Raw genomic sequence first — 10625 nt, 5'->3', positions numbered from 1 at the left:
TCACTGCTTGCTTACCTTCAATCAAAAAACACCACTGTGCTTTAATTTCTCCTGTGGGTGCAGTCAGCTCTTATGTTAAAATCCAGGCTTAATATCTTCTACTCATCATTTAGGTCACGGGCTGGGAGGCGACATAGGAAATAAAGAGGCATTTCAAGCTTTGTAATAGATGCTAAAACTCCATCCTGTGCTCGAGGCTCCCAGGGCACACGCTCCTCTGCTCTGAAAGAGCCAAGTCTTGCAGCCAAAAAAGAGAGGCTGAAATCCCTACAGGATTTAAAACCCGAATTACCAGGCCTTTGCTGCGGTCTGTCTTCAATCTCTGAGGCTGCTCCACCGGCTAAGGTCAGCAAAGATCTGTTCTGCTCTCGACTCTGAATGTCTCGTACCCCGCGGGCAGCGTAAAAAGCCGCAGAAGAAAGCGAGGTGGGGAGCTCGGAGCCGGCGGCCGCGCTCAGGGGTGCTCCGCTCGCAGCGTCGCTCTTGTGCCAGGGTCGAAAAGGAGCGAATGGGAATACGGAAGGAATCGTTGGCATCATGCAGTTCATGTGCCCCGAAAATGGAAGAAAAAAGGTGTTTAAATAGCAGATTGCAATCGTGCCAGTCTGGGAGCATCTTAGGCTTCTTTTTTTCCAGTCTTTGGCTAGCGTCGCAGCCCTTCACTTAATACCCACGAAGGAAACCAACCTTCCACTCTTGCCTCTGTCACACAGATTGCGGGGTTATGGTCCATATTTCAGCTGTGGTACTGTGTATCGTTAGAATTACAGACGCACTTATCATTCATTGCTGTGTGACTTTCTACACTTTATTATGCTCGTACACATATAATCATAATTACATTGCACAAGGCTATGAACGCCGCATACTGGAGGATGTAAGTATCCTCTTGTATTTATTAAATTGTGTTTATACATATTCTTACTAATTTATATTGCATCTTTCTTGTTAAATACAACAGCAAAATATAATGGAGCCTTCCATTCCTAATGCTGGCTTTTTTTATTGCTAAAATATACGTGCGTAATTTGTTGTGCATCAGAAAATCATCTGGAGCCTTAGATGACTACAGCGTTGTTGCAAGGCAGACCCGTGTTTTTCGCTAGGTCACCGTCAGCCCTGTACAGAGACTGCTCTGTCCAGCTAACAGAACACGCTGCTAAAAACACAGGCAGGTCCTTCAAAACTGCGCAGACAAAATTAAACTTCCAGGAAATTGCACTCAATTGATTCCTAACATATATTTTAAGTGTAACCGCTTCTACTTTTTTTAGTACTTCAGCTCTGGCTTGATTTGACTGAGGTGTTCACTGCGCAGTGTTTCAGGAGAAAACGTTAGAAATAATTAGTCGTATCAGAGGCAAAGATGCCACGCTATTTTAGTTTACATCCGATGGAACTGGGGAGAACACAGGATTTTACGTGCCCCATTACCAACCAGCCTCTCTGTACGGCTAAAAAGGAAAAGAAAAGAAAGTAAAATTATATTTTGCACGTTTTCTTCCACTTTTAGCACTTTAGCACTTTTTAATTTCTAGTAAGTTTAGTAAGTGTAGTGCCAGTGGGACGGAGCGGTCAGCAGAGGCTGATGAAGCAGCTGCCGGACCTTGCTGCCAGCGCGCTCGACAGCGAAGCGAGGGGTCGGCGTCCAGGCGTTGGGACGGCGATTCCGAGAGCCGTGCTCCGGCAGCTCCTCGGCCTCGCAGCGAGGGCTGCCAATAAGGCTGCCAAATTAGCACTTAGTGAGACGGCGTTTTGTGACGTGGACTTCTGCTGTAGGTGAGAAAACCCATTTCAGGCTGGTCGTCAAAGAGCCACTATCGGCAGGGGCTGGAGAGCTGCATTAGCCACCTGGAGGGAGGGAATCGATATCCAGCAACCAGCGCCTGGAGATATCCAACCTGCCCTAAAGGCTCATTTTAAAAACAAGTACAGCTTCAAGATATTATCATGACGCAGGAATGGCAGTGATGCCACCTAACCAACTCTTATATCCTGTGTTTGTGGGTTTTTTTCATCTGTTTAGGCACTCCAGACAGACCACCTAGCACCACTGCCAAGGCAGCTGCAAGGGGAACCTACGCTACTCCCGGTCATACTGCAAAGTCATTGCAGCAGGAGTACGCTCACAGCCGAGCCCAGCAAGTCACTTTTACCTCCTTTTTTCCTGAAGGCAAAAGGTGAAATACCCTGCAAGAGCGCCGTGCTGCCGGCAGACCAGATCTCACCAGAAAGCTCCGTGAGAACAGTTTTCCACTGCGGAGGAGAAAATGACTGTTTCCGCAGGAGTACCATAACCCACGTCAAAGAATACAAAAAAAAAAAATATATCTGTGAAGTGGGACGGAAGTTCTTTAGTTTCACTATGAAACATTTTGTGGTGAAGCTTAGCGAGTAAACAAACTGAATGTCAAGTAACCAGATAAAAGATTTCACGTATTGTTGGAAAAGCCATAGTTTCGTTTGGTTTTTTTTATAACCATGTTTTCTTCTCAGCCTGTCTGCAAATCAACTTCCCTCCACATTTGTCAGGGAGAGGGAGGCAGTGGAAAGTAAAGCAATAATGAAGAGGCAACCTGTGCCGATTCCCGGGCAGCCCGGGTTAACAGGTCAAAGACATCAGGAGTTTCTATAGAGAATACTGGATGCTGGTTAAAAACCCTAAAAAGTCACAGGTTCCCTTTACATCACGTCTGTTGCTCCCCTCTCCTGTTCTACTGCACGTAGAGCAGAAAAATGCCTGGACTGAAACGACCTTGGAAAAAAAATGGTGATGCTACTGCCCTGGGGGATGGAGATGGAAAACGCCATGTTCCTTTGTCTGCCTTTGCCCATGGCAAAACCCACCAGCAATTAAGACTTTAGACCTTTATACAATTATTTTATTCTGTCAGAAGTAGGAAATAGGAATCGCTATTTATTGTGCACATCACAGTCCTGTCTTCGTCCCCCAAAAGGATTTAAGTTCGATAGCCAGAGAGACCATATGTCAACAAACATATGGGCTATGTATTACAGACACATTATGAAGCAGATTATTTTGTGAAATAGCTGAGAACTTCAAGAATTTTGGGCAATGCCTGAAAACAGTACGCAATTGTAAACGAAGTGCCTAAATTATTTGAGATTGTCATTTCAAACAGGTTCCCTATAATACAGAGTCCTTTGTACTTGTTTCTAAGACTGTGTGATATATCTTGCACCTCATAATTTATTTTGCAATAGTACATATCTCGTAGCAGAGCCTACATTTATTTTCATAATTAGGCTAATTGCAGTGTTTTGATTTTGTATATAACCTTTGCGTCTGTTTACTTGCAATTTCTTCAAGCCAGTACAACCACATGTTACACAAGCCTGTCCTGCAGTGGCACAGAACTGGAAAACAGACTCTCACAAAGACTCTCATCAGTTTTAGGCGTAAGATGTCCTCAGAGAACCAATTTAAACTTCCTAGAATAGGTCCCACGAAGGACTCCATTTGTCTGCGGCGAGCAGGTATTGACCATTCCTATGTGTCTCTAATGCAATGCCTCAGGCCACAGAAATGGGGATGGACGTGTTTTCTGCCTGAGATTTCAGCTAGGAAAGTATGTATTAAAGTGATTACCTTGGAAAGTACAGTTTTTAAGTCTTCCTCCTGTTTTCTTCTACAACAGACAGTAGTCAGCTTCTGGGACAGGAGTACCAGGAGGGAGCTTGTGACTTTTGAGGTGATATTTAGTTGGCTGCAAGTTCAACGATGATGGGAAATTCTAGGATTTCAGTAGCGGTGGCAGTAATCTGGACTTTCACTGCCTATCAAATAATTTAAGAGAAATCATTACAATGAGATGTCGATCAGAAAAAGCATTAACATAGAAAAACGTCCTCAGATGAGAAGTAAAGGGTACTTTGTCCCAAACTCGGGTAAAGCGTGTGGCAGTGAGGTGCTTTTAAATATTTGCATCAGCTTGGTTTACATTTCTTTGTGCAGCTTATCATTATCAGCAGCCTGAGCATGGGACTGTGCTGAATACGCTAATTCCAACAAAAAAGAATGCATAAGAATGGGAAAAAAAAAAAAAAGAAGTGGAAAAGACTGTCCATAAAGATAGATTTCAAAATATACCAGTAACAATAACATCAACTATTTTAGGAAGTGCTGGAAAACGGAGGCATTTCACATAGTGACTGAATGAAGCAGTCAAATAGCACCACACACGACCTGCAGTGACAGTCATCGAGCCTTCACACCTTTTAATTACTTTGCCAAATGTCTGCTTCCACAACACGTTTGCAACAAAGTTGGCGATGCAAAAGCCTGCGGATAAACAAAAGCTCGTGGCCGTTCGCAGACACGAAAATGAGACTTCCAGACAGCTCTCCATGCGCTGAGGACTATTGCGAGGTCTTCGCTGTAGTAACAGGAATTTGTCTAGAAGTGTCGAAAGGTCTTTATTGCTGTCTGCAGACATCTCCCAAGTCAATTCACACGGCAAACAAGGAAGAAGTGGAGAAATAACAAGGCAGCGACTGCGACACAAGATTTCAACCCTTCCAGTATTAAATTCTGAGGCAACGAGGACAGAAATGATGGATGAAATAAGTGGGTTTATGTCAGAGGCGTTATCAGGAAAAGCTAATATCTGTTTTGTGCTGCAGTTAACGACCAAGAGCGTATTAGTGTGTGAGAGTGAGTTAAGGCGCAAATGCCCTAAAACCGCCTCGCACTGGAAATGATGAGGCAGAGTAATGAAGCCAGCGGTGCCAGGGCTGGAACGACGCCTGCGGCCACCGAGGCCAGGCGGGGAGCGCCGGCTCACGGCGGCAGCCTGCAAAGGGCAGCGCCCTCAACCCGGGAGGGACGGCGCTCCGCTGCCGGCCGATGAAGTCTGGTCCTGCCCTTGGTCATTAGCTCGGTGCAGCATGCCTGGGAATCCCAATCAGGTACGAGGACTGGGCTGCACTTTGCATTATAAGAAATAAGAAAAAGCGTCCCTAGCTGTACCTGATTTTTTTTTCGGAGGAGAGCTTAAGCCGTTCCTGGCAGCACACGCTCCTGAGAAAGGACCTGTCAAAAAATGGGTGTCCCCAGAAACGAAGCACTGCATGAACATTGATCATAATGATAATTATTTTGCAGTTTGAAAAGGAACGTTTTTAACATCAGACAACTGCGGATAATGGTCCTTTTCCTGCCAGCTTTCACCAAAGGTCACAACAAACCCAGCATAGCTCATGTCTGCATGACAGGATCTCCCTTCCAGGGAGACATTTCTCAGTAGCAATGAGTGAAATGCCACAGGACATCATGAATGAAGACAGAAAAGGAACTAAATCTCACTGAAGAGATAAATCTTGTTCATCCAGATGTCACACAACAAGGGAGAAGCCCAGTCAGTCACAACCGTGTGGTTGTTTTTATAAATGGGTTTCTGCACCCAGCAGCCCTTCCTCTCCTGACGCTTGCATGATGGACCCATCACCTCTCCTTCCCTCCCTTGACCGAAGCAGCCCTCCTCCAGGACTGCTCATCTTTTTGTGCCAAAACACCCGTGCTTTACAACTCTCCAGTAATGTTTTTCCCAACCGGAAAACGCTTTCCCATAGCTCCCTTTTTTTTCTAGGGTAGCATTCAGGTCCAAAACCACTAGAAAATGGTATGGGGTAAAAAAAACTCCAATTCCTTCTCCTTTTTCATTCTCTCGCTTTCCCTCTGCAACCAGTTGCTCTGCCCAGGCCACCACCTGCCTTTGTACCAGCTCCTCTCAGGTCTGTTGCTCTGGAGCAGACACCAAAGTGCTTCGTGGATTATTGAAGGGACAGACAGCCTTGGAGCGAGCGCCGCTCAGTCCCACCAGTGCTGTCGAGGGTTTTCCCTAGCTGGCGGGGGGTGCCCAGGGCTGCCGCCCGGCCGCAGGAGGGCAGATGCAAACAGTGATTTCTAAATGTGTTTAGACTGAGTAAACCACACGCCCCCATGGCACGGACTGTTTTGCTTCCTCTCATCCCATGTCTACAGCTCGCTACCCCTGGGCAGTGCCTGCCTGCTCAGGCCCTGGGCTGCGCCGCGACCACCGAAGCCACTTTAATACGTACCGTTAGTTTCAAGGTGGTGGAAAAGAGTGAAGATTTTAGGTGACGTCAGGGATGGTTATGAAATGTAACAGTTAAAATGCCCTCTGCCTACCTCTACCAGAGCAGCTGCGATCACTGGTTTTCAGACGTAACATATAAAAGCGGTATTTTTGCAGTACTGGGGCAGGTGGACCCGGGACGTGCACGAGCGGCTAATGCACCTGAGTGCGTATGTGCGCAAGGGCACTCTGAGCCAGACTTTTCTCCCACTGAGGTTAACGTGAAAACCTTTTCTGATTTCAGTCATGAAGGGTGGTATTCAGTCGCGCAGGTGGTATTTATCCAGTGTATAAATGAGAGAGCGCATGACCGTGTCTTCTGACTGCGTTCAAAAGTGCGTGGCAAGCTATGCCAGGACCATCAGCTTCCAGGGCTGTGACATTAAAAACAATGCAAACCATACCAAAAGCAAAACAAAAATAGTTCACATGTACTAACGGCCTGGGAGAGCAAAAACGATATGAAAAATCTTGAATTTCTATGGGTTTAAAACAGTGGTAGCGACAGTGCCTACGTAACTGTTTAGTTTGATTCCCAGAAAGGCAAGCTTGTTCCTCCTGACCGGGCGTTGAGTAAGAAACACGCTTTGGGGATGCGGCCTGAAACATGACAATTGGACAGAGCTCCTTCGTTACTTACAACAGATGATATTTGTTTATATAAAGGTCTGAGTGAAATTCTGTCTCCGCAAGCTGAGTCAAGTGCTACTCAACAGATTCCTGATCTCTTGAGTCCGTAGAGCAAGCAGCCCATGTGACACAGAGAAATGTGAGGTGCAGTGCAGGCAGAGTACAAAACTGATCAAATGGAGCGCAAAGTGAAGAAAACAGAAGTAAAATAAATCTTAGGGCTACTGCCCGGGCACAACGTCTCTAAAGTGGAAAGCTTTAAACATGCTGGGGTGCAGCGCCTACGTGAGGACGGGGCTGCGTGATAACTGCGTGATGTTGCCACTAATATCAAAGGATGCACATGCAATAGCAGCATGCCGGCACAGGTATAAATCTTTGTGGGGAATATTTTAAACTTTTGCTACATAGGATGAAGGTTTCTAAAATGTGCATTGAGCTAAACCAGTGTGGTCTCATTTTCAGCATTAGGCTGATTATTTACATAAGATAAATAACTCACTCGTCTCTGAATCCTTCCTAATAAATAAGGACCCTTGAAAAAAGGACTGTTTTCATGTAGCTAGAGAAAAGTGTTTGATTGCTTATGGCTTTTTTGAAGTGCTTTAGACCTTCCTTTACATTTGCTCCTTACGTTCCAGGAGCAAAGATCACGGTCAGGTTTGATGCTGCCCTGCAGGAGAAGGCCACAGAGGAAGTACTTTCAATTTTTTGTATGCAATTTAAGAGTGAATTTGAAGATTCAAAATTACTTTAATACCACTAACTAATCAAGGCATAGTATATATAGGTTAAAATTAAAATAGATCTACGCTCCCCAGGAAACCATGTATCATTGCACATCCTAAAGAGAAGATGCTGAAAAGAAAAAGCTGAAAGGAAAGAATATGAAAAATAACAGCTACACCCCCTCTCCCAGGACTTGAAAGTCAGAAATTCAGATTAATTATGAGAAATTCAGTTGCTATAAGACAAGCTGACCCATTAAAACCATAGATAGGCAATAACAGATCATAGTGAAATACAAAAGGTTGAGATTTTCAGCATTCTGATCGCCCATCTCTTTTTATTACTTACTTTTCTGGTAGTGCAACAGGAGGCCTACTTCTTCTATGTGAGCCGTTTCAGCGTATGAGGGTCACCGGCGTTCATCTGCAGCAAAGTGGCTTCCAGAGTGGTGCTCTGCCCGCATCGGTGATGCTCCCCGAATTGGAGTTCTAGTAAGTGAAAGCCACAATGTGATTTTTGTAAAAAAAATTAGATGCCTATGAATGCAAATACAATATTTCATTACTTATCTTCTGCTTATTAATTTAAGGACACTGGGAAATTGGGAAATTTTTTTCCCCAAAAGTAACTGCAAACCACTGACAGATTTTTTTTCTTTTTTTTTTTTTTTTTTTTTTAAAAAAAATGTATTTAATCTAAGCACCAAGAAAAGATGAGAAAATGAAGTGCTGGTCATGGGCATGTGAAGGTCGTATTTTATTCAAGGCAATAGAAAACAGAAATGTTGAGACATAAAAGTCTCTCTTCGATGACAGACTTGGAAGCACGCGGTAATAGCCAGGTGAAACGATGCAGGGCGCACAGCGCATTTGTAACCTCTGTCCAAGGCTGTCACGGCGCCGAGAGCCCAGGGCGCTGTGGAGACACACAACGGTCCATCGGCAAGTGTCAAAGCTATCATCCAGAAAAGAGAGGAGGAAGAGCAAGACAGGCTCTGCGGAGGTCTGGCTGGGACAAGGAGAAAAAGGTCTTCCTGGGACATTATCTCACCGCGTCGCTTCGTACCGTCCGTGTTTCAGAGAGATGTCAGATACGATCTCGGTAGCAAATGCAGCGGGACTCTCTGCTTCCCCCGGAACGGTGTTCCTAATCGTCAGCAGAGTCCGTTTCGCTCTTCGTCAGCGCTGCGCGTGGCAGCGGGGGTGTACGGGAACTCAACCGCGGTCAAAGCTTCATTGAAAGCGAGCTGAAAGGCAGTTTGATTTCAGAGGAAGAGAGCACAAGAAGGGCTCCTGGAAGATCCAAGCACGGTTCTCGGGGAGACAAGAGTAAAAGGGAGAACATCTTCTTTTAACTCAGCTACTGAGCTGCTTTACCAAGCTGTTTAATGCAACCCAAAAATGTGCCATTGAAAGCACCTTTCAGGGTAAAGACTACGTTTTTAGTCGTCTGAAACACTGATTTTCAGACCTTACACATATCACTTTAATGGAAAAACACAGCAACATCCATTTATTTCATTTGCACACACATGTAAACAGGACTACGTAGGTACAGCCTACGCTCTCTGCACTGTCAGCCCCCATCAGCCCGATACCGCAGCACCCAAACCGCCCCATGCCGGACCTCACGTAACACCAGGAACATCGTGCACCCCCCACACCTCTCCTGGCGCCAACAGTAACTCTTGCAAATGATAACCCTGTGGTTCACGTATTCAGAAGTTTCCTTGGTAAATTAAATATTGCAATAGGGTAAGCGCTGACGATGTTATCCAGGGCTAATTCTTATGAAAGACAGAAAAACAGTATCATCAGTGAAGAATTTTGGGGGTGAGGGGGTGGAAAGATTGTTAATTTTCAAAGCATATTTACATTTGGAATTAAAATGAATGCAATGCTAGCCATGATGCACTTTGAGACGTTTTTTTTTTCTTTGCATCTGAAGCATTAAAAACTGCTCTTACATGCAGCAGGGATAAAAACGCATTTAGTACAGATGCTAAAAGAAAGCGTATCAGTGAACTGCGAAGTGATTATGTTGTACCCTTGGGCAATAAGGCTGTCATAAAATTTCAAAACAAGATGTGAAAATCTAGGACAGTTCTGTTGTTGGGTCACAGTATTTGCTTTGCAGTCACATTCTCTATTTTCCAGTTATAAATTAAATTGTGACATTTCTAGTATCAATTCATCCACTGCCACTGAAAACATGCACAAAAGCTGACTACGTTCGGGAAGGAGAGGGGAGGGTGTAAGAGCACAACGTGTTAGATACCGGTCAAATAAATGAAGTCATTGGAACGGGGGAACATGAGAACATCTGGTGTCTGCTCAAAACCAGACCTCTTCAACTAATCACTTGTTATAAACAAAATCTGAAGTTTTCTCGCTGTTATCTGCCCAGAGTACCCCCAGAAGCAGAGGGGTATTGATTAATAAAGCCATTTCAGGCACAGGAGCTGCACTAGAGGGATGTTCCTCCAGAAGGCACTGGAGGAATGTTGAACCGTGCCCTGGAGAAGCCCATTCCCCTCCTCTCCTGCTCTCCACTGATTTTACTTTTCTTTTTTTTTTTTTAACCCGCCCCCACCCCACCCCCCCCCAAAAAAAAAAAAAAAAAAAGAAAAGAAGACAAAACACTTGCAAAGGTCTTGGTCACATTGCAATGGGGAAGAGAAAATTCCGAAGCCCTGCAGACACCTATGCAACAGGACAGTGATTTCCTGCACAGCACGTAACAGAACTGCCTATATTTTTACAGAAGTGACAGTCTTTGGGACCGACTCATTTTTTGCATCTTTAATAGAATAAGTGCAATATAAAAATACCAAACTTACAAGCTTGCAAACATTGCAAGAGTAGCGAAATGGCACCAGTAAACCCACACAAACCAGTTTCTCTTAATAATTAAACCATCTGCCTAATGTGGTCAAGACGGAGTAGGACGCGGTGGCAGCCAAGGGCCACGGCTGTTACCAAGGCAGCCAGTCAAGGGCAATAAAATGGTTATATGAAGCATTTTGAGGCTCTCCCCGCCTCCAAAATATCTACTACGCACAACAAACTTCCAAAGTCAGCAGAAATAGAGCTAATCTTACAGTGGCGAGGGTAATTTCGAAAGGTAATTGATGTCTTTTTAACCTAG

At 44.8% G+C, this 10625-nt stretch overlaps 1 long non-coding RNA gene across 1 annotated transcript; it reads right to left on the bottom strand.

The window, feature by feature from the left end:
- Positions 1-21: 21 nt before the first annotated feature.
- LOC142063538 (uncharacterized) lies at positions 22-10045 on the bottom strand. Its single transcript, XR_012662804.1, has 3 exons — positions 7827-10045; positions 3611-3798; positions 22-121 (listed from the first exon to the last, which is right to left on the bottom strand). It is a non-coding gene; the product is annotated as an uncharacterized LOC142063538 (long non-coding RNA).
- Positions 10046-10625: the final 580 nt, after the last annotated feature.

Source organism: Phalacrocorax aristotelis, chromosome 12 (genome assembly GCF_949628215.1).
Source record: "Phalacrocorax aristotelis chromosome 12, bGulAri2.1, whole genome shotgun sequence".
Classification (NCBI taxonomy): Eukaryota; Metazoa; Chordata; class Aves; order Suliformes; family Phalacrocoracidae; genus Phalacrocorax; species Phalacrocorax aristotelis.
The sequence above is the reverse complement of the archived record's forward strand: the minus strand, read 5'-3'. Positions and strand labels throughout refer to the sequence as shown.